The sequence below is a fragment of the Eleutherodactylus coqui genome, chromosome 1 (genome assembly GCF_035609145.1).
Source record: "Eleutherodactylus coqui strain aEleCoq1 chromosome 1, aEleCoq1.hap1, whole genome shotgun sequence".
NCBI lineage: Eukaryota > Metazoa > Chordata > Amphibia > Anura > Eleutherodactylidae > Eleutherodactylus > Eleutherodactylus coqui.
This window is the reverse complement of record NC_089837.1, coordinates 2,872,723-2,898,620: the sequence shown is the minus strand read 5'-3', so window position 1 is coordinate 2,898,620 and position 25,898 is coordinate 2,872,723. Positions and strand designations below refer to the sequence as shown.

The following is a 25,898-nucleotide window of genomic DNA, read 5'->3' as shown; positions in this document are numbered from 1 at the left end:
AGGAAATTCACTGAACCTTCAGCTAGATCCACTCAACTTTCCCCAGACCAGAAAGGGGCAGATTAACATGGAAAGATGGGTGACGGTTTACCAGCATAATTTCATTACCAGGGGGACAAAAACCTGCATTTCTGGTGTCCATTCTTTAGTTTTTTTATTTGTTCGGCTTGTGGAAAAAAATAGTTCAATATATTAATGACGCAGCCTTTTTTTTCTCCTATTTTTGTTTTTTCCACCCCACTTTTAAAAAATTGTAACTCCTTTATGTAAGGAAAATTTATGTGTTTATGAAGGAGAAGACAATCTCAGATCTCGTGATCTGACATACAAATCACACCAGCCTGTTGCGGTATCAAACGATTTCTAATGTATTCAAAGTTGCATGTGATTTATATATCATAAATGACACCACAGCAAAAGTACATACCTCCAAAACTACTAAGAATACATGATGGGCTACCACAAAATGATTACACCTTTAAAGTATAACTATGACATACAATGAAACCGTTATGAATTCAGTGAAAAGGAATGCAAGGGAGGGGGTCTGGTGGACTATCTTATCTTCTGTCTGTCTTCATCCCGTGCCATTCACTGTTATATAGAAAAGTTTTGTTCAACCCCTTCACTACTTATACTAGTAGTATGCTATATCTTCATTCCACCAATTTTATCCAAAATTAGGCCCGCCACAAGAGAATCTTGGCCTTGATTTACTATTATCCGATTGATGCTTCTTTCTTCCTATAATAGAGATTATTGTCCATCATGATACAAGATCTTACTTATCGAAGTGTCCATCAGTTATTTAGAGCGATCCTCCGGTACAATCAGAACGCACTGGAATCAAAGTGTCACACTTCAAAATCATCCAAGTAAAATGGTGCTTCCTTCATAGAACTTTTACCCATCACTTGTCAGACAGAGGTGGTCACCTGACCCAGTAAGTCATCTTGTTCTCCGTCATCTTGTATATTTTGGATCATAGTTTTGGTGATGGAAGAGTTAATAGGGTTTTGTAGCTGTCCTCGGATACATGGAATACAGCAGCAACCGCAGAGTACTAGAATGGAGGCACATACTGACACTAGTGTGGAGTATATGACGTGTGACCAGTGTCCAAACAAGCTGTCAACCAATCCCTGAATGGATCGTCTCTGCCAGAGTTTTCAGCTAGTTCATTTAATAATGCATTTAACCCTTCCAGTGCTCAGGTATCATCTGGTGCCATGTTATTAGGAATGAAAGTACAACAATATCCTGCAATCATTTTACAAACTCCTCCTTTTTCTGCTATCAACATAACAAGAGTGATCCTATTTTGCCGTGCAGTGAGTGAGGTAGGTCCTAGTTGTTCCACTAGGCCCCTGATTGCATCTCTAGTATAACTAACAAATCTCTGTTGGTTATCGTATATGTAATTAATCCAGTCTACATGATTATTCACCTTTACCTACCATGCAAGAAGAGACTCAAACCCCTCAGCTATCTGATTTCTCACCTTATACTCGTCCGGTACCCCCCTTGGGGCCCTGATTGCATAAATGTAAACAATCAATGTAACCATTGGCATCAAAGGAACCTTTGGGAGAGTTGTTCCTAGTTCTCCGGATAGGCCCTTACTATTGCCCTCTGAGGTCATGAGGTGCGCAGGCATTATCAGCTGTACCAAGACACAATCCCCACCAGGGCACGTACCTAGCACCTGTTCTAGACGCTTGTTACCACACAACCACCACACATCTGCACATGCTTTTTGTTGCTCAGGTCATATCCCAGAAAACAACGTGCCCTTTACTGTTCTCCATACAGTATCCCCCAGGCAGTCTCCCGTAGTCTTCCGTACCCTTTACTGTTCTCCTCTCTGTACAGTATTCCTCAGGCAGTCTCCCGTAGTCTGTTTTAGTCCTGTTACCAGGTAGTGGGAAGCAAGTATAATCCACAGGGTAGGAGACAACAGCTGATGGTATTTGATCCCTGCCTACTTATCTGTGGGGTGTAGGTAGAGTTAAAAAGCCTAATCATACATTTTACATTCAGCACAGCTTGAACACTTGTCATTAACTTTCATCAATCCGTGCGGTCAAGTCTTTCTCATATAAATATTAATAACCATATAATTCTGTACACGCAATGCTTACTGCATAACATAAAAATTCACGCAACAACTAATACTCCGATCATCTGCAGAGTCGCTTGATCCTCCAACCTAAACAATCCCCCCTCCGGAATTTCTCTTATCAAGGAAAGGTGATGAAGTAAGATAAACAAAGCTTTAACTGATTCCTGAATCTTACAGAATATTCCCACTGAGGAAACACAACAGTAACGCCATTTAGCAAGTATATACACGTCCGACCAATCACAGAACTGACCTGTACACAAATAACAGCAAGAATGTACGTTTCCTATGCACACAAGTTTATACTAAACTTCATTCATGTTAATCTTCATTACAAGTCTCTATTCATTTCATGCAAGAAGAGTATCGCTCTCAGACTACTATGTTAGAAAGTCAGTCACACACTCTCCCTCCCCCGCCCTTCTCTGTGTGTCCGATATACAACAAATTCTGTGAGGCTGGAGGGGTAGAAAGCAGCTTCACAAGGACCGAGCATTCAAATGTAACAGATGATTTAACCATTTGTGAGCTTCCCATACCACACAGAGCCCGCACTCAAGCCATTGTCTGTCAACTTTATTTAATACTACTGTAAAATTTTATTCCTCCACTGTCTTATCCCAGGACTATCTGCATTACGTAATCATCCTTTATTATTCTGAAAAAGTCTGTCCTGCTGTCTACTATCCCCGATCCTTGTCAGTAATAACGTCACCCATAGCAACCTGTCCTCTCGCTACCTGACACTTATCGTAAGAAGACCATACATATTCTTCTACCATGACTAAATATCACACAGTATTATATTGACCCTATTTTATAGCACACACTTAAGACAGACATATCATCAAGACGCAGAGGACACAGGATGGAGGGGTTCTGACTATTCCTATGCAGTTTAGAGAAGGCACTTATCACTGGTGTTGTGTGCTACAATCAGTGCAAGCATTGTGATGCTAGGTAAAAGGTACATCTATGGGAGGTGAAAAGCCAAGATGATGCTTGGGCGGCGGCCAAAGGCATTGTTACAGCACGTACTAAAATGGGCGCAGGCCATGAATGGCACTAAAATTGCCACCAGGGAGGTGGCCTGACTAAGTACTATCAAGCAAGGCAAGCATCTCGCCACGCCTTATTCCTTTGTGTGCAATGCCAGCAAGTCCATCATCTGACACATATCTACCAAAATGGTACTCGCCACTCCTTCTGTAAAAGTTAAATTCAGGGCTTTAACAGTTCTATCCCACCATGTAGGCTCAGACATTCCCCAGTAACAGTTCCCTGGTCCCCTCCCCTCAACAAAAAATACTCTCCAGATTCACCAATGTTCCCAAAAGTAATACTGCCCCTTCTGTTCCTGCGCTGAAGCTTCCCCGTGGGTATGGGGTTAGATTTCTTCACCAGCTTAGAGACATCAACCACCTAATGTAGTATCTTCCCCGGTCACCAGACTATTCGGGGAATTTCCAGCGGACTGTCCCTGCTCTGCCTGTAAAACATTTTTACAATGGGACAGGTGAATCTAGGTTTGTCTTTCAGCAATCTTATTTGCTGTGGGGGCGGTGAGGAATACTTGGTAGAGTCCTTCTTACTTTGGGGTCTTCCAGTTCTTTTTCTTTATCACTTTGATAAGGACCCAATCACCTGGTATTATTTCCCTTAGTAAGGGCGCCCACCCACTGGCGATTTTTTTTTCTTTGCGTTTTGCGTTTTTCTCAAGAGCAATTAGAATTGAATGTACTCCTGTCCACTGGCGTTTTTTTTTTGCGGTGCGTTGCGATTTTTAACATAGGAACTGTCAGTTGCATATGTGTCCTTATTTTTCTCCTAATGCACCCATGAATGTCAATGGAAATTAATGGAAAAGGCGCAAAAAAGCCGCGAAAACGCGGCAAAAAACGCAGCGAAAAACGCGGCAAAAACGCGCCGAAAACGCTGCGTTTTTCACGCACGAAAATCGCAAACGCCAGTGGGTGGGCGCCCTAATGCTTTAGCCACTGTGGCTGCATCCGGCTGACCTGTGGGAAACACTTCTATCCACTTGGCTATAGCATCTATAATAACTGGACAATATTTTTGACCTTCACCTTTGTTTAATTCAATATAATTCATACAAATGTGCTGAATAGATACTGAGGTGTTGGGAAATACCCCCCTTTTGTCTTATATTCCCTTGTGTATTGTGTTAGCACAAACAATCCAGGATAACAAAAAATTTTATTTTTAGTAATTTGTGAAGCCATCCGCTGTGAATACTTTAGATATTAGTGCAACTATCCCTCCTGTTGAGACATGGCAAAGGCCATGGCTCAATACTGCTGCATATGTAAATAGTGCCCTTTTTACCCTGTGCCCACTGACGGGCCTTAGTCAGAGCTACTAGTTCTGCTGCCTGCACAGAGTGGTGCCTTGGCAAGGACCCAGCTATTATGGTCTCTTCTACTGTAACCACAGCATATGTGGTGGCGTTGGTGCCATCAGAGTTTTCCTTGGATGACCCATCTACAAAGAGAGTGCATTCATCATCTACAAGAGGTATATTCGGTAGATCTGGTCTGAGTGACACATTTTGTGCTATCTCTCCTAGACAGTTGTGTGGAGTACCATCTGAAGAAATAGGCAGCAAGGTAGATGGATTGAGTGTAGTACATCCCTCAGTTGTCAGGTGTGGCTGTGAGAGCAGTAGTGTCATGCAGGAGGGATGTCTAGAAGGACTAAGATATGAGTGGTACTTTCAGTGTGAGTGGGTGGAACAGTACTATAGTGGCAGAAGATTTAACTGCTTCAGCTGCGGCTACTACTGCTTGTACACAGAGTGGGAGCACTCGGCCAGTGGATCTAGTCTGGAAAAGTAGTATGCCAGTGGTCTTTGTTTCCCACCATGTTCTTGAGTTAACACAGAGGTCATATATCCTTCCCTTGAGTCAAGGGTTTGCACAAAGGGCTTGTTGTAGTTCGGCAGCCCTCAAGACTGATATGCCCACCAGAGTCTGCTTTAACCTGACATAGGCTTCCTCATAGGGCGCATCCCACTGGATCCTGTCAGCTACAGCCATAGGTTCATCATAGAGGAGTCTGGTAAGAGGTGCTGTCAGGAAAGCATAATTTGGGATCCAGGCTCTGCAGAAATTCATTATTCTCAAAAAGGACATCATTTGTTTGTGGTTTTGGGACCTCCAGGATTGCCTAATGTCATCTAAATGCCTACCTTCATGTGACAGATTATACCCCAAATATTTAACAGTTTGCTGACAGTCTGTTATGATAACCGGTTCAGAGAGGGATTCCCTGTGGCTGCGGCCATTAACCCCTCTTAGCATGATATGACTGTTACTACATTTTACATTCGGTACATCATTAGGATGTATTAATGTCCTGGTGGCTCCTGAGTTTACCAGGAAAGTAATTATCCGCCCATTCACCTAGAGATCTATCTCGGACAAAATAGAAATTGCCAAGAGATCCTCCAAGTGTTGTACATCCATCCCTTCTATTCATCCTTTCCCAAGGTGCCGGAGAACACTGTTTATCAGGACATTCTTGGGCAAAATCACCAGATTCCCATAATTCCACCACACATTTAAATCTCCGAGCTGCATCTTACCTCTGCTTCTTCCCCTGCCTCTATTTCCACGTCCTCTCTCTGTCCAATGACCTCTCTAACTTTCCTGAACCATCGTATCACATTCTCCTCCTTTCTTCTCTTTTCTTTGCATATTCCAAAACATCCTGCAATAATCCCATCCTACGGGTAACCATATATTTCATTATATAACTTCCTATTTCCTTCTTTACTCCACTTACAAATGCATTCGTTAATTGGCTGATTATAAGCAGCGTTACGTTCCACTCTCTCTCTATCCCTGATTTTCCCCGGTGCTTCTAGTCCACTATAGATATCAAATACTCCCTTCAGTCTGCGATAATACTGATCTACATCCTTATCATCTTTCTGAGTACATCTATTTATTTCCACCCAATTTGTCCTGTCCCTACATCTTTGAATGAGTTTGCTTGTTCTCTCTATTTCTTCCCCATTCAATTTGTAACTGCTCATTAACCCTCTGAATTGTTCATCAAACTGTCGGGGGTCTATTTTTTTTATATGGGCGTGACAGTTTGGGGCTTTTTTTAACCAGGTTTCAGCATCGGATAACTTGTGGATTTAACTTGTGCATGTACTTCTTAACTCCTTTAGGATTTCCTGTCATTGATAAGTAAAACAGAGACATGCACAGGAGAATGCCTGTTTGCCAGAATGCCAATTTCCCATTGTTAGTAATTATGTTCTTGAAAAGGCAAACAACATAAAACAAGCCTTTGGCCGCTAAAATATACAGCAGAACCGCAAAGGATCCTGACAAGAATCTGTGCTTCACTATATACACGAAGACTCCTTCTTGCCTTTCCAAGTAGGGCCTTTGAGCATTGAACACAATCAAGGGTCTTGTCCGAAAACAACCCGCACACCGAGGTTGGTCCTTAATGTGTCCAAGAGGTCAGTGCCACGTATCGGATCAACTTATCTCAATCGCTCACACATTTGCTTCATGCAGTATAAGACAACAATACAAATATTACAATATGTTAGTAGGAGTCCGCCCTCTTTGTATATTCTTAGTTACTCTATAACACAATATCAAAGAAAAAGAAGTAGAGGGAAGATAAGTAAAGTACCTGGACACCCCTGTGCCCCATGATGTCATCCTCTTTTACGTGCTGCATGGAGTTATTCTTTCCTGTAGCCTTCTTACAATGGCTATGGTCTCACACAGACTACTGCTATTGCCCCTTGGCAAGCAATTCATCAATATTCCCTTCTCATTTACAATAGACATTGTAAAATCTTTTAAACAATAAAGAATATGAAAAAAAAAGCAGAAGGAGGAAGGAAAAAGGTATACAACCTGTATACTTACTACACGTCATCTGGAAGGCTTCTAAATTATCAGGCTAGTTCGGAAAAATGATACTGTTTCAGACAGGCTGCTTAACTGGCATCTCATGACGTCTAAGCAAGACGGAGGTCTTTTAATGACTGGAGAGTACTTCAGACCCGCCTATTCACAGTCAGACTGTCCTTTACCTCTGCAGTGAGTTATTCCAGCTTGAAGGACCAAAAATGTAAGGAGAATTTATGTGTTTACCCAATTGATGTGGGTCCACAGGAGAAATACAAATCACACCAGCCTGTTGCGGTATCAATTGATTTCTAATGTATTCAAAGTTGTATGTGGTTTATATATCATAAATGACATAACAGAAAAAGTAACTACCTCCATAATTACTAAAAATGCCTGATAGGATATAACCAGAGATGAGCGAGCACCAAAATGCTCGGGTGCTCGTTACTCGAGACGAAATTTTCGCGATGCTCGAGGGTTCATTTTGAGTAACGAACCCCATTGAAGTCAATGGGCGACTCGAGCATTTTTGTATATCGCCGATGCTCGCTAAGGTTTTCATTTGTGAAAATCTGGGCAATTCAAGAAAGTGGGAACAACACAGCAACGGATAGGGCAGGCGAGGGGCTACATGTTGGGCTGCATCTCAAGTTCCCAGGTCCCACTATTAAGCCACAATAGCGGCAAGAGTGGGCCCCCCCCCTTCCAACAATTTTTACTTCTGAAAAGCCCTCATTAGCATGGCATACCTTAGCTAAGCACCACACTACCTCCAACAAAGCACAATCACTGCCTGCATGACACTCCGCTGCCACTTCTCCTGGGTTATATGCTGCCCAATCCCTCCGCACGACCCAGTGTCCACAGCGCACACCAAAGGGTCCCTGCGCAGCCTTCAGCTGCCCTCATGCCACACGCTTGCCTCAAAGCCACACCACCCTCATGTCTTTTTATAAGTGCGTCTGCCATGAGGAGGAACCGCAGGCACACACTGCAGAGGGTTGGCACGGCTAGGCAGCGACCCTCTTTAAAAGGGGCGGGGCGATAGCCCATAATGCTGTACAGAAGCAATGAGAAATCCAATCCCGTGCCACCTCCATCAGGAGCTGCAAACGTGGGCATAGCAATGGGGAACCCATGTGCCACACACTATTCATTCTGTCAAGGTGTCTGCATGCCCCAGTCAGACCGGGGTTTTTTATAAATAGTCACAGGCAGGTACAACTCCGCAATGGGAATTCCATGTGCACCCACAGCATGGGTGGCTCCCTGGAACCCACCGGCTGTACATAAATGTATCCCATTGCAGTGCCCAGCACAGCTGAGGTAACGTCAGGTTTAATGCAGGTGGTCTTCGGCCCACACTGCATGCCCCAGTCAGACTGGGGTTCTTTAGAAGTGGACACATGGAGTTACAGCTCTGTGTGGCCCGACAGCATGGGTGGGTCCCAGGAAGCCACCGGCGGTACATAAATATATCCCATTGCATTGCCCATCACAGCTGAGGTAACGTCCGATTAAATGCAGGTGGTCTTCGGCCCACACTGCATGCCCCAGTCAGACCGGGGTTTTTAATACATAGACACTGGCAGGTACAAATCCCTAATGTGAAGTCCCTGTGGACCCACAGCATGGGTGGCTCCCTGGAACCCACCGGCGGTACATAAATATATCCCATTGCAGTACCCATCACAGCTGAGGTAACGTCAGCTTTAATGCAGGTGGGCTAAAAATTACTAGGATTACACTGTAGGTGAGGGCCCAAAAAAATTGGTGTACCAACAGTACTAATGTACTTCAGAAAAATTGCCCAAGCCCAACCAAGAGGGCAGGTGAAACCCAATAATCGCTTTGGTTAATGTGGCTTAATTTGTAACTAGGCCTGTAGGCGGCCCAGTTAAAATAAAAATTGGTTCAGGTGCAAGATTCAACGCTTTCTTGAATTGAGAATTGAAACGTATAAACATTGTTTACAAAAGTCATATGACTGAGCCTTGTGGGCCTAAGAAAAATTGCCCGTTCGGCGTGATTACGTGAGGTATCAGGAGGAGGAGCAGGAGGAGGATGAATATAATACACAGATTGATGAAGCTAAAAGGTCCCCGTTTTTTATGGTTTTAGAGAACGTAGCTTCCATCCGCGGGTGCAGCCTACGTATTGTTTAGGTATCGCTGCTGTCTGCTGGTGGAGAAGAGAAGTCTGGGGAAATCCAGGCTTTGTTCATCTTTATGAGTGTAAGCCTGTCGGCACTGTCGGTTGACAGGCGGGTACGCTTATCCGTGATGATTCCCCCAGCCGCACTAAACACCCTCTCTGACAAGACGCTAGCTGCAGGACAAGCAAGCACCTCCAGGGCATACAGCGCGAGTTCAGGCCACGTGTCCAGCTTCGACACCCAGTAGTTGTAGGAGGCAGAGGCGTCACCGAGGACGGTCGTGCGATCGGCTACGTACTCCCTCACCATCCTTTTACAGTGCTCCTGCCGACTCAGCCTTGACTGGGGAGCGGTGACACAGTTGTCAGGACAGTGTCCGGGATATGGGGGTCCCTGAGATATCCCGCAACCCCTGTCCCTGCCTACTTGCCCCCCTGGGCTAACCCCCAGGGCGACAACTGGGCGGCGGTCCCTACCCTCACTAGGGAAGCGGGACACGGGAAGACAAACAGACACTGAGACAAAACAACGGTAGAATGGTCAGACAATCCGGGTTGGCAACAAGAGGGTACGCAGTACGGAGGGGTCAGGCAAAAACGTAGTCAAGTCCAAAAGCAGGTGTCAGGAAAGCCGGGGTCACAAAGAGTAGTCAGGATAAACGCGGGTGCAGCTGGAGAACCAAACTAACACTGGCAAGGGCTGAAAGGAAAACACACATATTTAAATGCTGTCAGCGCTCCCGCCCCAGAAGCTGATTGGGGCGGGGAGCCTGACAGCAGCAGGGCTAATCAGGGAGGTGCTGGGGGCACGCCCCCAGTCTTGCTGCACAGACAGTTACTAGGGAAGCCAGCCTGGTAGTCAAGTGACTAGAAGCACCAGCTGCCTCCCTAGCAACCCGGCGGCGACCAGTCTTACAGCGGCCCGGGGAGATCACAAGAACCGGGGCTCCCCTATGCCGCACTCCTGTAACCCGGGTTGCAGGACCGGTGGTGTGGGCACGGCGGCCCCGAGAGTTGCAGGTTCTGACAGTACCCCCCCTTCTACGGGGGGACACCGGACCCCCATGGCCAGGTGCGGGCTTAAGCGGGAAAGCCCTGTGGAATGACTGGACTAGGCGTGGCGCATGAACGTCCCTGGCAGGGACCCACGTCCTATCCTCAGGGCCAAATCCTCTCCAGTGGACCAGGTACTGCAGCACACCTCTAACCCGTCGGGCATCAACAAGCCTTTCTACTTCATACTCCAGTTCCCCCTGTACCAGAGAAGGAGGGGGCGGGTTCTGGGTGGGTAGAACTGGAGTCACATACTTCTTAAGCAAGCTTTTGTGAAAAACCTTGTGGACCTTCCAGGAGTCAGGAAGTGCCAACTTATATGACACCGGGTTGATAACCTGCGAAACAGTAAATGGGCCAATGAACCGAGGAGCAAGTTTCAGGGAGGGAACCTTAAGTCTCAGATTCTTGGATGACAATAAAACTTGCTCCCCGACCACAAAAGGTGCAGAGATAGTACATCTTTTATTTGAGTATTTACGCAGTTTCTCTTGGGAACCCTGAAGGTTCTCACGAACCTGGGCCCAAACTGTGCACAGTTCCTCAGAGGATATGTCAGCGGCCGGATTGTTCGAGACAAAAGGAGTAGAAAGCGAGAACCGGGGATGGAACCCATAGTTACAAAAAAAAGGTGACAATTGGGTCGACGAGTTAACATGATTGTTAATAGCAAATTCGGCGAGAGGTAAGTAGTTGGCCCACTGATACTGGTTATCAGAGACAAAAAGTCGCAGGTACTGGATAAGTTCTTGATTCATCCGTTCCGTTTGTCCGTTACTCTCGGGATGGAAAGCGGACGAAAAAGACAAATTGACGTTTAGATTTTTACAGAAAGCTCGCCAGAAGCGAGCGACGAACTGAACCCCTCTATCTGACACAATATCCTCGGGGATCCCATGTAACCGAACAATCTCCTTGATGAACATTTCAGACAGAAGTTTGGCGTTAGGCAACTTGCAAAGCGGAACAAAATGTGACATTTTAGAGAAACGGTCAACTATTACCCAAATGACCGTATTCCCCAGCGAGGATGGCAGATCAGTAATAAAATCCATGGACAAATGGGACCATGGCCTGGACGGAATGGGCAAGGGAAGAAGAGGACCCTCAGGACGTCTCCTGAGATTCTTCCCCCTTGCGCAAACCGGGCACGCGGACACAAATAACCGTACATCCTTGGCCATGTGCGGCCACCAATAGAGTCTGGATACTAACTCCAGAGTACCCCTGATAAATGGCGGGGGCGTTACACAATCCAAAAGGCATAACTAGGTATTCAAAATGACCGAGGGGCGTATTGAAGGCGGTTTTCCACTCATCCCCCTCCCGAATGCGGATGAGGTTGTATGCTCCCCTGAGATCAAGTTTAGAAAACCATTGGGCACCAGCGACCTGGTTGAGGAGGTCAGGAATGAGTGGAAGAGCATACTGGTTTCGGACTGTGATTTTATTTAGCTCTCTATAGTCAATACAGGGCCGGAGACCCCCATCCTTTTTCTCAACGAAGAAAAACCCGGCACCCACCGGGGATTCTGAGGGCCGGATGTGCCCCTTGGCCAAGCTGTCCTGGATATAGTCCCTCATGGATTCTCTCTCTGGAACCGTAACATTATAAATGCGGCCCTTAGGAAGTTTGGCCCCAGGAATCAAGTCGATTTTACAGTCCCATTCCCTATGAGGGGGCAGAGCTTCAGATAATTGCTTGGAGAACACGTCAGAAAACTCGGAGAGGTAATCTGGTAGGGGACTCCCCTCGCAGGTGGAGATTCCCACCTTCACTGGACAAAGGTGGTTGGCACAGCGGGGACCCCACTCTACCAGTTCCAACGTGTCCCAATTTACTACCGGGTTGTGCTCCCGGAGCCAGGGGAGGCCTAGGACGACGTCCACAGACAAATCTCTCATCACCAGAAAAGTGCAGGTTTCAACGTGTAGGGCTCCTATAGTAAACCTTACTTCAGGGGTAACCAGATTAACAACCCCTGCTTGCAATGGAGTGGAGTCCACTCCTGAAACAAAAATCGGAGTCTCTAAACGTAACAAAACCCCGGACAGTTGAGCAACGAAATTAAAGTTAACGAAATTAGCAGCAGCCCCAGAATCAACGAAGGCTTGCCCAGTACGGTGGAAAGCATGAAATTCTAGGGTGCAGGGCAATAACATTTTGGACAACACAGGGAGTACCTTGGCTCCTAGACAGTCCTCCTGACAACTGCCTAGGAGTGGAAGTTTTTCCTGCCGTGGCTTCTTAGCGCAGGTTGCAATGCGGTGACCCAGCTCCCCACAGTAGAAGCAGAGGTTCTTCTTCAGGCGGTATTCCCGTCGTTGCTTGGGGTTCATGGCTCCCAGCTCCATGGCCTCGGTGGTGGGAGGTAAAAAGGTCGGGTCAGTCGAAGAAGTGGGCGTGGGGAGTGGCGTGGTCCGAGCGGCGTGTCTGGCCCTCAAACGTCGGTCGGCCCGAATAGCCAGCGACATGGCTTGCTCCAGGGTTCTAGGCTCCGGGTGGGCCACGAGTAGGTCCTTAAGACCCTCAGACAGACCGGTCAAAAATAGGTCTTTTAGGGCGGCATCATTCCACCCAGATTCTGTACAATGTTGGCGGAATAGAGCGCAGTAGTTCTCCGCCATCTTGCGACCCTGGCGCAAGGCCAGAAGCTTGGAGACTGCATAGCCGGCCCGGTCGGGTTCGTCATAAATTTGACCCAAGGCGGAAAAAAAGGCGTCAAGGGATAGTCGGGTGGGAGAGCCAGCTGGTAACGAGAAAGCCCAATTTTGGGGCTCTCCCCTCAGGCGGGTAATTACGATTCCCACTTTCTGGTATTCAGTACCAGAGGAGTGGGGGCGGAGATCAAAGTAGAGCTTGCAGCTCTCTCTAAATGCAAAAAACTGACCTCTCTCTCCGGAGAAGCAATCCGGAAGCGTGGCTCGAGGTTCTGACATTGTTCCTGGAGCGGAAGGGGGCTGCATGGGACCTGCAGCTGCCACTTGTTCCTGTAGCTGCAAGCGGGCTGTTAGGTCCTGGGCAAGGGTCGTAAGGACCTGGACCTGGTTCGCTAAAGCCGCCACGGCCTCCATCGAGGGGCTCAAAGTTGCCGGGCGGATGCAAGGGTCTGACCTTCGTTCGGCCAGTGTTACTGTCAGGACAGTGTCCGGGATATGGGGGTCCCTGAGATATCCCGCAACCCCTGTCCCTGCCTACTTGCCCCCCTGGGCTAACCCCCAGGGCGACAACTGGGCGGCGGTCCCTACCCTCACTAGGGAAGCGGGACACGGGAAGACAAACAGACACTGAGACAAAACAACGGTAGAATGGTCAGACAATCCGGGTTGGCAACAAGAGGGTACGCAGTACGGAGGGGTCAGGCAAAAACGTAGTCAAGTCCAAAAGCAGGTGTCAGGAAAGCCGGGGTCACAAAGAGTAGTCAGGATAAACGCGGGTGCAGCTGGAGAACCAAACTAACACTGGCAAGGGCTGAAAGGAAAACACACATATTTAAATGCTGTCAGCGCTCCCGCCCCAGAAGCTGATTGGGGCGGGGAGCCTGACAGCAGCAGGGCTAATCAGGGAGGTGCTGGGGGCACGCCCCCAGTCTTGCTGCACAGACAGTTACTAGGGTAGCCAGCCTGGTAGTCAAGTGACTAGAAGCACCAGCTGCCTCCCTAGCAACCCGGCGGCGACCAGTCTTACAGCGGCCCGGGGAGATCACAAGAACCGGGGCTCCCCTATGCCGCACTCCTGTAACCCGGGTGGCAGGACCGGTGGTGTGGGCACGGCGGCCCCGAGAGTTGCAGGTTCTGACAACAGTCTTGCTGGGGAGCCATAAAGCTGTCAAAGACCTTGGAGAGTGTTCCCCTGCCTGTGCTGTACATGCTGCCTGATCTCTGCACCTCCCCTGCTACCTGGCCCTCGGAACTGTGCCTTCTGCCACTAGCGCTGTCGGATGGGAATTTTACCATCAGTTTGTCCGCCAGGGTCCTGTGGTATAGCATCACTCTCGAACCCCTTTCCTCTTCGGGAATGAGAGTGGAAAGGTTCTCCTTATACCGTGGGTCGAGCAGTATACACCCAGTAATGCGTAGTGGCCAGAATGCGTGTAACGTGAGGGTCACGAGAAAGGCATCCTAACATGAAGTCAGCCATGTGTGCCAGGGTACCTGTACGCAACAGATGGCTGTCCTCACTAGGAAGATCACTTTCAGGATCCTCCTCCTCCTCCTCCTCCTCCTCCTCCTCCTCCTCCTTCTCAGGCCATACACGCTGAAAGGATGACAGGCAAGCAGCATGGGTACCCTCGGCAGTGGCCAAGCAGTCTCTTCCCCCTCCTCCTCCTCCTCCTCAACGCGCTGAGATATAGACAGGAGGGTGCTCTGACTATCCAGCGACATACTGTCTTCCCCCGCCTCTGTTTCCGAGCGCAAAGCGTCTGCCTTTATGCTTTGCAGGGAACTTCTCAAGAGGCATAGCAGAGGAATGGTGACGCTAATGATTGCAGCATCCTCGCTCAGCATCTGGGTAGACTCCTCAAAGTTTCCAAGGACCTGGCAGATGTCTGCCAACCAGGCCCACTCTTCTGTAAAGAATTGAGGAGGCTGACTCCCACTACGCCGCCCATGTTGGAGTTGGTATTCCACTATAGCTCTACGCTGCTCATAGAGCCTGGCCAACATCTGGAGCATAGAGTTCCACCGTGTGGGCACGTCGCACAGCAGTCGGTGCACTGGCAGATTAAACCGATGTTGCAGGGTGGCAGCTTCCGTGTTGGACTTGCGGAAATGTGCGCTGAGGCGGCGCACCTTTCCGAGCAGGTCTGACAAGCGTGGGTAGCTTTTCAGAAAGCGCTGAACCACCAAATTAAAGATGTGGGCCAGGCATGGCACGTGCGTGAGGCTGCCGAGCTGCAGAGCCGCCACCAGGTTACGGCCATTGTCACACACGACCATGCCCGGTTGGAGGCTCAGCGGCGCAAGCCAGCGGTCGGTCTGCTCTGTCAGACCCTGCAGCAGTTCGTGGGCCGTGTGCCTCTTCTCTCCTAAGCTGAGTAGTTTCAGCACGGCCTGCTGACGCTTGGCCACCGCTGTGCTGCCACGTCGCGCGACACCGACTGCTGGCGACGTGCTGCTGCTGACACATCTTGATTGTGAGACAGAGGTTGCGTAGGAGGAGGAGGGTGGTTTAGTGGAGGAAGCATACACCACTGCAGATACCGGCACCGAGCTGGGGCCCGCAATTCTGGGGGTGGGTAGGACGTGAGCGGTCGCAGGCTCTGACTCTGTCCCAGCCTCCACTAAATTCACCCAATGTGCCGTCAGGGAGATATAGTGGCCCTGCCCGCCTGTGCTTGTCCACGTGTCCGTTGTTAAGTGGACCTTGGCAGTAACCGCGTTGGTGAGGGCGCGTACAATGTTGCGGGAGACGTCGTGCAGGGCTGGGACGGCACATCGGGAAAAGTAGTGGCGACTGGGAACCGAGTAGCGCGGGGCCGCCGCCGCCATCATGTTTTTGAAAGCCTCCTTTTCCACAAGCCTATACGGCAGCATCTCCAGGCTGATCAATTTGGCTATGTGCATGTTTAACGCTTGAGCGTGCGGGTGCGGGGCGGCGTACTTGCGCTTGCGCTCAAACACTTGCGCTAGCGACGGCTGGACGGTGCGCTGAGAAACATTGGTGGATGGGGCCGAGGACAGCGGAGGTGAGGGTGTGGGTGCAGGCTGGGGGACGGTCGTGCCTGTGTCCTGAGAGGGGGGTTGGATCTCAGTGGCAGGTTGGGGCACAGGGGGAGAGGCAGTGGTGCTAACCGGAGGCGGTGAACGGCCTTCGTCCCACCTTGTGCGGTGCTTGGCCATCATATGCCTGCGCATGCTGGTGGTGGTGAGGCTGTTGGTGTTGGCTCCCCGGCTGATCTTGGCGCGACAAAGGTTGCACACCACTGTTCGTCGGTCGTCTGCACTCTCAGTGAAAAACTGCCAGACCTTTGAGCACCTCGGCCTCTGCAAGGTGGCATGGCGCGAGGGGGCGCTTTGGGAAACAGTTGGTGGATTATTCGGTCTGGCCCTGCCTCTACCCCTGGCCACCGCACTGCCTTTTTCAACTTGCCCTGCTGCTGCACTTGCCTCCCCCTCTGAAGACCTGTCCTCAGTAGGCTTAGCAAACCAGGTGGGGTCAGTCACCTCATCGTCCTGCTGCTCTTCCTCTGTGCACTCCTCCCTTGGACTTACTGCAATTACTACTACCTGAGTGATAGACAACTGTGTCTCATTGTCGTCATCCTCCTCACCCACTGAAAGCTCTTGAGACAGTTGCCGGAAGTCCCCAGCCTCATCCCCCGGACCCCGGGAACCTTTCAAAGGTTGGGCATCGGTCACGACAAACTCCTCCGGTGGGATAGGAACCATTGCTGCCTATTCTGGGCAGGGGCCCGAGAACAGTTCCTGGGAGTCTGCCTTCTCCTCAGAATGTGTCATTGTAATGGAGTGAGGAGGGTGGGAGGAAGGAGGAGCAGCAGCTAGAGGATTCAGAGTTGCAGCAGTGGACGGCGTAGAACTCTGGGTGGTCGATAGATTGCTGGAAGCACTTTCTGCCATCCACGACAGGACCTGCTCACACTGCTCACTTTCTAATAAAGGTCTACCACGTGGACCCATTAATTGTGAGATTAATCTGGGGACGCCAGAAACATGCCTCTCTCCTAATCCCGCAGCAGTCGGCTGCGATACACCTGGATCAGGAGCTCGGCCTGTGCCCACACCCTGACTTGGGCCTCCGCGTCCTCGCCCGCGTCCACGTCCTCTAGGCCTACCCCTACCCCTCAGCATGGTGTATTACCAGTAGTGCAGAAACAGAACGCTGTAATTAAATGTGACGCTTATTGGCCTGTGGTTGGAGGCTGACTTCGCTTACGGAACGCACAGTAGAGCCAGGAAACAATTTTGCGCAAGCCTGTAGTGAGACGTAGGTGCGTATGACTGAGCTATTGGAATTCACAGCGCAGAAGCAGTCAAGTGGCCAAAGGCCAGTAGTAGGCCTTAAGTATTTTGCTTCTATTTTTTGAAAGGCTGAGCTGAGACAGCAAACAGACTCTGTATGCAGCGTATATATGTATACTGTTTCCCTGTGGACGGGATGACGGCGGTGATGTCACGGGCAACGCAGAGCCAGGAAACAATTTTGCGCAAGCCTGCTGTAACACTTAGCTGCGTATTAATTAGGACTACTACCCCCAGAAGAGACGCAGTACACTCAAGACGGTCACAGGCAGCCCAAAGATAGTATTTTTCCCAAATTTGTTTGAAAAAGCCCACTGCCTATATAGCCTGAATGTCTCTTTCCCTGCCTCACCAGTACTGGCCCTATACTATGTAAAATTACTGCCGACTGAGGACGCAATGGTCTGCACGCCCGATATACAAAAAAAAAAATAATTGTGCAACACTGCTAAAAGCAGCCTCAACAGTACTGCACACGGTCAGATGTGGCCCTAAGAAGGACCGTTGGGGTTCTTGAAGCCTAAAATAACTCCTAACGCTCTCCCTATAGCAGCTCCGGCACCAGCAGCACTTTCCCTGATCTATGTCAGAATGCATCTGTGGCGAGCCGCGGGAGGGGCCGATTTATATACTTGGGTGACACCTGATCTCGCCAGCCACTCACAGCAGGGGGGTGGTATAGGGCTTGAACGTCGCAGGGGAAGTTGTAATGCCTTCCCTGTCTTTCTATTGGCCAGAAAAGCACGCTAACGTCTCAGAGATGAAAATGAAAGTAACTCGAACATCGCGTGGTGCTCGCCTCGAGTAACGAGCATCTCGAACACCCTAATACTCGAACGAGTATCAAGCTCGGACGAGTACGTTCGCTCATCTCTAGATATAACTGAAATGTTTAAAATAAGTTCACACCTTTAAGGTGTAACTATGACATACAAAGAAACCGTTATGGATTCAGTGAGAAGGAATGCGAGGGAGGCGATCTGGTGGACTATCTTATCTTCTGTTTGTCTTTATCCCATACCACTCACTGGTATATGGAAAAGGCTTTTATTTAACCCCTTCACTACTTATGCTAGCAGCATGCTATATCTTCCAAGTGGACAATTTGTAGCAAAAACAATTAACTGATATATTGATCTACAATTTTCCTAACACTTTCTTTATCCATCGGCGCTGCTGGATGAGGACTTGTTTTTCGCGGGACGTTATATAATTCAATGGTACTATTTAATGTACCATATAATGTACTGAAAAACATTTAGAAAATTTTAGGAGGAGTAAAATGAAAAAAAACCAAAAAAAAAATCCCATTCCTGTGTGTCTTGTTTCTACGGCACAGAAGCTGCAACAAAAATGACATGGTAACTTTATTCTCTGCGTCAGTACGATTACTACAATACCAAACACATATAGATTTTTTTTTTGCTGTACTACTTTTATTTTTTTTTTCAAAGACATTTAAGTTTTTAAAGTTATTTTCTGCTGCCATGTTCTGCGCGCAATAACTTTTTTATTTTTCCATCGACATAGTTGTAAGAGGGCTCATTTTTTGCGGGGCGTCCTGTACTTTGCTATGGTTTGCAATACACATTACTTTTTAATCGCTTATTATTGCATTTTTTTCTTGAAAATAGTGTTACCAAAAAATGCACTACTTTAATAGATCAGACTTTGACAGACACAATACCAACGCGATACCAAACATATTTTTGTTTTATAATTTAAATTATTTATTATAAATATGGCGAAAAGGGGGTGATTTAAATTTTTATTACTTTTTTTTACCAATAGTAAAACTTTATTGAGCTTGTTTTTACTTTTTTTTAGACCCCTGGGGGACCACAAATGGCGATGCTCTGATCACTCTTGCATTATGATGTATTGCTACAGCATTACATCATACTTTGATCAAGCAGGCAGTCTATCAAGCCACCGCACGGGGATGGCTTGATGGGCAGTCTGCTGAGGCCCTGGGGCTTTTCAGAAGGCCCCGGCTGCAATGACACCCACATGGCTCCCTGCAATCCAATCGCGGGGGTGGGGGCTTATGGGACGGATTTAAGTGCAGAACTGACAGCTGCATGTAAAGGTTTGATTTTGCCAGTATACTGGAAAAGGTTTTTTTTAACATAATATTTCTTGGGGTTTTTTTTTTTTTTTTTTACTCTTTCAGACAGTTTATTTAACCTATTTCTACATTTTTTAGTCCCCATAGGGAACTTGAACTTGTGATTACTTGATCACTTGTGCTATGTAGTATATGCTACATAGTAATTTTGAATGCTGCCTATTAAGCACAGGTAGGACTTAACCCTTTCCAATCCAATGTCCCTGTCACCCGCACGCTCCCCAGCTCTTATTTATTTTTAGTAGGGAAGTGTGCTGTGGATTCCATGCAATTACTCAACAGAAATACATAAAAATTATGGTGTGATGATTTTGTTTACAATTTTTTGAGAATTAACCCTTTCCAATCCAGTGTCAGACATTCAGAATTCAAAGCTGGACGAGGGCCAACGCATGTTTCCAGCAGTATGCAGGACAGCGTTCCAATGTCAGAGGGTGTTCTTCATTTGTATGTTACAGTATGCAGGACCGCGTTGGAGCTGACACTGGATTGGAAAGTGTTGATAGGATGGTAGCAGAGAGTGTAGTAAAAAATTCCACTGCTGTCGTGTTAATACCTAACTTATCAGCAACCCACAATTGCATCTCAGGGAAGGTGGGGGGGGGGGGCAATTGGGCACTGGAGAGGAGTCTTCTCCACTACCTGGCTTTTTAAACATGTGTTTAGTTTTTACTTTGGCATCTAAATAATTAACTGCTGTGATTATAGCTAACTCTGATGGTAAGAGATTACAGCAGCTCTGAGTTGTCAAAAACAGCCACTGGGTGGGGAGTTGACTTGGCTACTGAGCCCTCTGCACACACCATTCGGGAGGTATGTGTACTTACATGATGTAGTCGGGAAGTGATTAAGCTATGTGTCCTGCATGGCACATATAAAGGAAGAACTTCTCCCTCCTCCTGTATCCACTTCCGGCTTCAGCCAAAAAAACAAGCAAAACTGCATCAAAAGCTTCTAGTGCATCCAGCCTAATAGTAATGTGATAAATTTGTAAATTGGATGAAAACAATCCTGAAATCCATTTTTAATTCTTTCAGAATCTCCCAGTACGACTTCTGAGGGAAACTTCATGTTGTCAGTAAATTATAAGGTAGAAGATGAAGATATCGTGCAGCGCTCTTCAGGAGAAAACCTCATTACCATCAATGTACCTCCAGGACTTCACAGTACAGATCCATCATATAATCCCCCTAATCATGAGGAACCTTCTCCTGACCAATCACAGATGGTTACCACAGGTGCGAAGCGGAATGGGGGGAAAAGGTTCCAATGTAATGAATGTGGAAAACAATTCAGACATAGGTCAAACCTTTATCCACACATAAAAATTCACACAGGAGAGAAACTGTATTCATGTTCAGAATGTGGGAAAAGTTTTACACGTAAATCAGAACATGATAAACATAAGAGAATTCACACAGGAGAGAAGCCGTATTCATGTCCAGAATGTGGGAAATCCTTTGCAAGTAAATCATACCTTACAGAACACAAAGGAATTCACACAGGAGAAAAACGATTCACATGTTCAGAATGTGGGAGAAGCTTCAGAAGAAAAGCAAGCCTTGTTATACATGAGAGAATTCACACAGGAGAGAAGCCGTTTACATGTTCAGAATGTGAGAAATGTTTTACAAATAAATCAGATCTTGTTAAACATCAAAAAAATCACACAGGAGAGAAGCCGTATTCATGTTCAGACTGTGGGAGAGGTTTTATTACTAAAGGCAAACTTACAGATCATCAGAAAACTCACACAGGGGAGAGGTCGTATTCATGTGCAGAATGTGGGAGAACTTTTATAAACAAATCAAATCTTAATAGACATCTGAAAAAACACACCAGAGAGAAACAGAAAAAAACACAGATATTCGTGTTCACAATGTGAGAAATGTTTTTCAAGAAAACCAGATCTGGCTAAGCATCGAAGAAGTCATATAGGGGAGACACCATTTCCATGTTCAGAGTGTGGGAGATGCTGCTTTTTTAATCAATTTGGTCTTGCTACGCATCAGAGAAGTCACACAGGAGAGAAGCTTTTTTGATCTTTTATATGGAAATAATGTTTTATAATTCAATCAAATTTGAAATTCATCAGAGAATTCACACAAAGAAAGAACCAGATTGTGATTCACAGAAAAAATGTAACTCATCAGTTATTCACAAACATTAAACATCCAGTAAGAGAGATTATTTCTGGATGGAGTAAGATTGGATTTGCCAAACATCAAAATTCTATGTACCTGGGGTGACCTGTGAGCGCGATCCATGTAGGAGAAGTATTGTGGATAGAAGGAAGAAGAGAAGATCCTGGCTTACTTCCAGAGCAGCAAAGCTGAATTATCCCCATAAAACTTACTTCTTACTGTAAAACCACAATAAAAACTCTCCTTGTGAAATATAACTCTTATTTTCTGCCTTTAAGTATATCAAAACTAATTTTAAAAAAACAAACCCTCCAACCAATCCAAGTATTTACTACGTAGGGGGGAAAATGCTGCTAGCCCTAATGACATCTGAAACCTCCTCCACTGTGGAGTAAGCTCGCCAAAAAGGGCAACCCTACTCACAGCCTTACCTTGGGCATTCCTATTTATCACTTTAATTGTCCTCATTCAAAAAAATGGACCTCATGTGGGGACCATATACAGGGCAGTATACAGCGTGTTATTGATGGACCTCCTGTGGGGGCAGTATACAGGGCAGTATACAGCATATTATAGATGGGATGGATAGCAGTAGAACAGTGTAGCCACCTATCAGAGGATGTTCTTACCTGTGATAGTCCTTTCTTTGGATCCTCAGCAGCACAATATAGACGGTTTGTTTTTCCTCCCGCTTCCTTGGACAGAAGAGAAAACGAGCGGTTAAGCAATTAATCAGATTATCAGGAATAGAAATCCCAGGGATTAGGTTGCAGTTAGGCAGGGATCCTTACTACCAGACCCAAAAGTCCTTTTTAGCAGTACTACTCCTCTCATTGTCTGCATCAGCATTTCGGCTGGCTGGGACCAGTAGTGCACACAATTTTTTTTTTTCACGCATCCCAGCTGTATTCTGTCCACTGTTACCAGTTTTATGTAGTGTACTGCCAGGGGTGTACACGGAGTACATAGGAAGAAACAAAACTCCTATCATTTCTCATGTTTTTTATTTTTGGGGGGCTCAAAGTGTACACTACATACCCGTGTGTTGGTACTGTGAATGTACGCTATCTAACAACAGTATACCCAACAGAAAAAAATTTTGGCCCTGCTGAGTGTACTTTGTATACCAGTCTCTGGGAGGGGGGGGGGGGGGTGAATTTGCACAAATCTAGCTACAGTATACACTGTTTATTCTGTCTATTTTGGCCTATAATCATAGGCAAAATAACTTGCATTTTGCGTAGCATTTAGTCCAAGTGCTTTATATAACATGGTAAAGACTAGGGGTAAGCATCGAGGCCAAGGACGTGGCTGTCCGAATGAGGGTGGGGGCAGAGGCCGTGGTCCTGGGCGGGGCGAAATAGTGTCGGCTGAGTGCCACGTATCTCCGCTCCCCAGCTTCATCTTGTTGCAGCCGTGCTGAGGACTGCACCTTGCCTGCAGGCCAGACCAGGTTTTGGGTGTGCCCTTGCTTCTCAAGAAGCTGAGGGGTGTGGTAGCTGCAGGAGGAAGGTCAGTCAGCACCTGGTGCTGAGTAGCCTGGTTCCTATTTAAACAGGGCCAGCACTATCTCCTGTGCTGGTCAATCACTTCAGTTGCATTTGGACAGCGACGGAGCAACACAGCTTGGCGGAAGCTCTCCTTGCAAGCTAAGTTCTTTTGTGATTTGTTTGGTTCTGTTTCGCTTCTATTTTGTGCTAGGGCTTCCTGATAGGGACTTGTTAGTGGCCCAGGCACGCGTGCGGGCTCGCACTTGTCAGAGCGATCGGTCCGCCGAGTAGGCAGGGCCCCCTCCCGGGTTAGGGGACTATAGTGAGAGTATTCCCCATAGTGTTATGTTTCCTTTGCACAGTTGTGCCTTATGATTTATGTTATTGAGGTTGCACGTCCAGAGGACACAACACATCTCACATTTTGCAAGTCCACGTGGTAGACCAATATTACAAGCACAAAAGTGCGATCACGTGCTGACGTGGGTAGCGGATAACGCGTCCAGTAATTTATCCAACACCCAGTCTTCCACGTAGTCCACTCATGCTAGCCAAGGGACTGCACCTCTGAATCCTCAGGCTGCTCCTCCTTCCTCCCAGCCTAGTCACTCCAGAAAAAGGAGAGATTCTGAACAGGCAAACTCTCAGGAACTGTTCTCGGGTCCCTGCCCTGAGTTGGAAAAAAATGGGTCATGAGCCACCTGAGGAGTTTGTCGTGACCGATACCCAAAATTTCGAACTTTCACAGAGTCAGGGTGGTGATGCTAAAAAAGCTATCAGCAAAATTTTTTGATAGCTTTTTTTTGCATTCTATTCCTTTGGGACCACTCTCTTATGAGAGACCCCAATTATTTCTGCAGCTCTCCCCCTTGCTTTGGAGGATTTGAATAGTGTCGCTTTCCACTGAATGACAACCTGAGGCGCTATCTGGCGACATCTTCTTAGGGTGGTGATGCTGGCGACTTCAAAGTAGTGTCTCAAGAGCTTTTTCTGGATGATGATGATGAGACTCAGTTGTCTGTCAGTGAGGTTGTTAGGGCAGTAAGTCTGAGGGAGGAGCGCACAGAGGATTTGGAGGAAGAGCTGCTGGACAATGAGGTGACTGACCCTGCCTGGCTTGCTAAGCCTACTGAAGACAGGTCTTCAGAGGGGGAGGCAAGTGCAGCAGCATAACAGGTTGGAAGAGGCAGTGGGGTGGCCAGATGGAGAACCAGGGCCACAGCAAATAATCCCCCAACTGTTCCCCACAGCACCTCCTCGCAGCAAGCCTCCGTGCGGAGGGCTAGGTGTTCGAAGGTCTGGAGGTTTTTTATTGAGAACGTGGACGACCAACGAACAGTGGTGCGCAACCTGTGCCACACCAAGATCAGCAGGGGAGCCACCACTACCAGCCTCACTACCAGCATGAGCACCATTTCCTCATCCCTTGTGTCACAACCTGGCACAGAGATGCAATCCCCCTCCTAGGACTCAGGCACGAGCGTCTCCCGGCCTGCACCCACACCCTCACCTCCACGGTCCTCCAGTGCCTCCACCAATGTGTCCCAACACAGCGTTCAGCTGTCGCTAACCCAAGTGTTGGAACGAAAGCGGAAATACGCGGCCACCCACCCGCATGCACAATCTTTAAATGTACATATTTCAAAACTACTCAGCCTGGAGATGCTGCCATATAGGCTAGTAGAAACAGCCTTTCCACAACTTGATGGTAGCAGCGGTCCCTCAGTACTCTGTCCCCAATCGCCACAATTTTTCCCGGTGTGCCGTCCCCGCTCTACACCAGCACGTCTCACGCAATTTAAACCCTACCCTCACCAGCGTGGTTACTGGGAAGGTCCACTTAACCACCGATACGTAGACAAGTGCTGGTGGGCAGGAACACTACATCTCCCTGACGGCATATTGGATGAACTTTTGGACGCACACCGAGGATTGTGGGTGATGGTTTCTCTGGCTTATTATGCCACCTCCTCCTCCTCCACCACCACCACCTCCACCTCTCAATTACCATGTGTGAGCACGTCGCCTGCAGTCGGTTGCTCGAGGCGCTGCAGCACTGCCGTAGGGAAGTGTCAGCAGGCCGTGCTGAAACTCCTGAGCTTAGGTGACAAGAGGCACACCGCCCAAGAGCTGTTACAGGGTTTGACGGAGCAGACAGATCTGTGGACTTTCGCCGCTGAACCTCCAACTAGGCATGGTCGTTACAATGGGCGTAACCAGGTGGCAGCTCTGCAGCTTGGCAGACTAACACACATGCCATGCCTGGCCCATATGTTCAATCTGGTGGTTCAGCACTTTCTTAAAAACTGCCCCCATTTGTCTGACCTGCTCAGCAAGGTGCATAGCGTGTTCGCATATTTCCGAAAGTCCACCACAGATACTGCCACTCTCAGGACATTGCAACATTGCTTTCAGCGGTCAGCGCACCGACTGTTGTGCGACGTGCCCACGCGCTGGAATTCTATGTTGCACATGTTGGCCAGGCCTTACGAGCAGCGTAGAGCCATTGTAGAATACCAGCTGTAACATGGTCGTCGGAGTGGTAGTTAGCCTCCCCAGTTCTTTACAGAGGAGTGGGCATGGATGTCTGACATCTGCCATATCTTAGGAAACTTTGAGGAGTCTACACAAATGGTGATCGGCGATGCGGCCATTATCAGCGTATCCATCCCACTGCTTTGCCTGCTAAGAAGAGCAGGAGGAGATGGAGATGATGGAGGAGATGGAGAAGGAGACTACTGCATACACTGCGAAGGGTACCCATGCTACTTCCTTCACATCTGCTCAGTGTGTGTGGGCTGAAGGGGACGAGGAGGAGATTGAGAGTCATCCTCCTAGTGAGGACAGTGATGTGTTGCGTACTGGGACTCTAGCACACATGGCTGACTTCATGTTAAGCTGCCTTTCCTGTGACTCTCG

General features: G+C 47.8%; 1 pseudogene; it reads left to right on the top strand.

Annotated features, from left to right (window-relative positions):
* Positions 1 to 21,726, top strand: part of LOC136617930 (zinc finger protein 585A-like) — a 29,309-nt pseudogene extending 7,583 nt beyond the window's left edge.
* Positions 21,727 to 25,898: the final 4,172 nt, after the last annotated feature.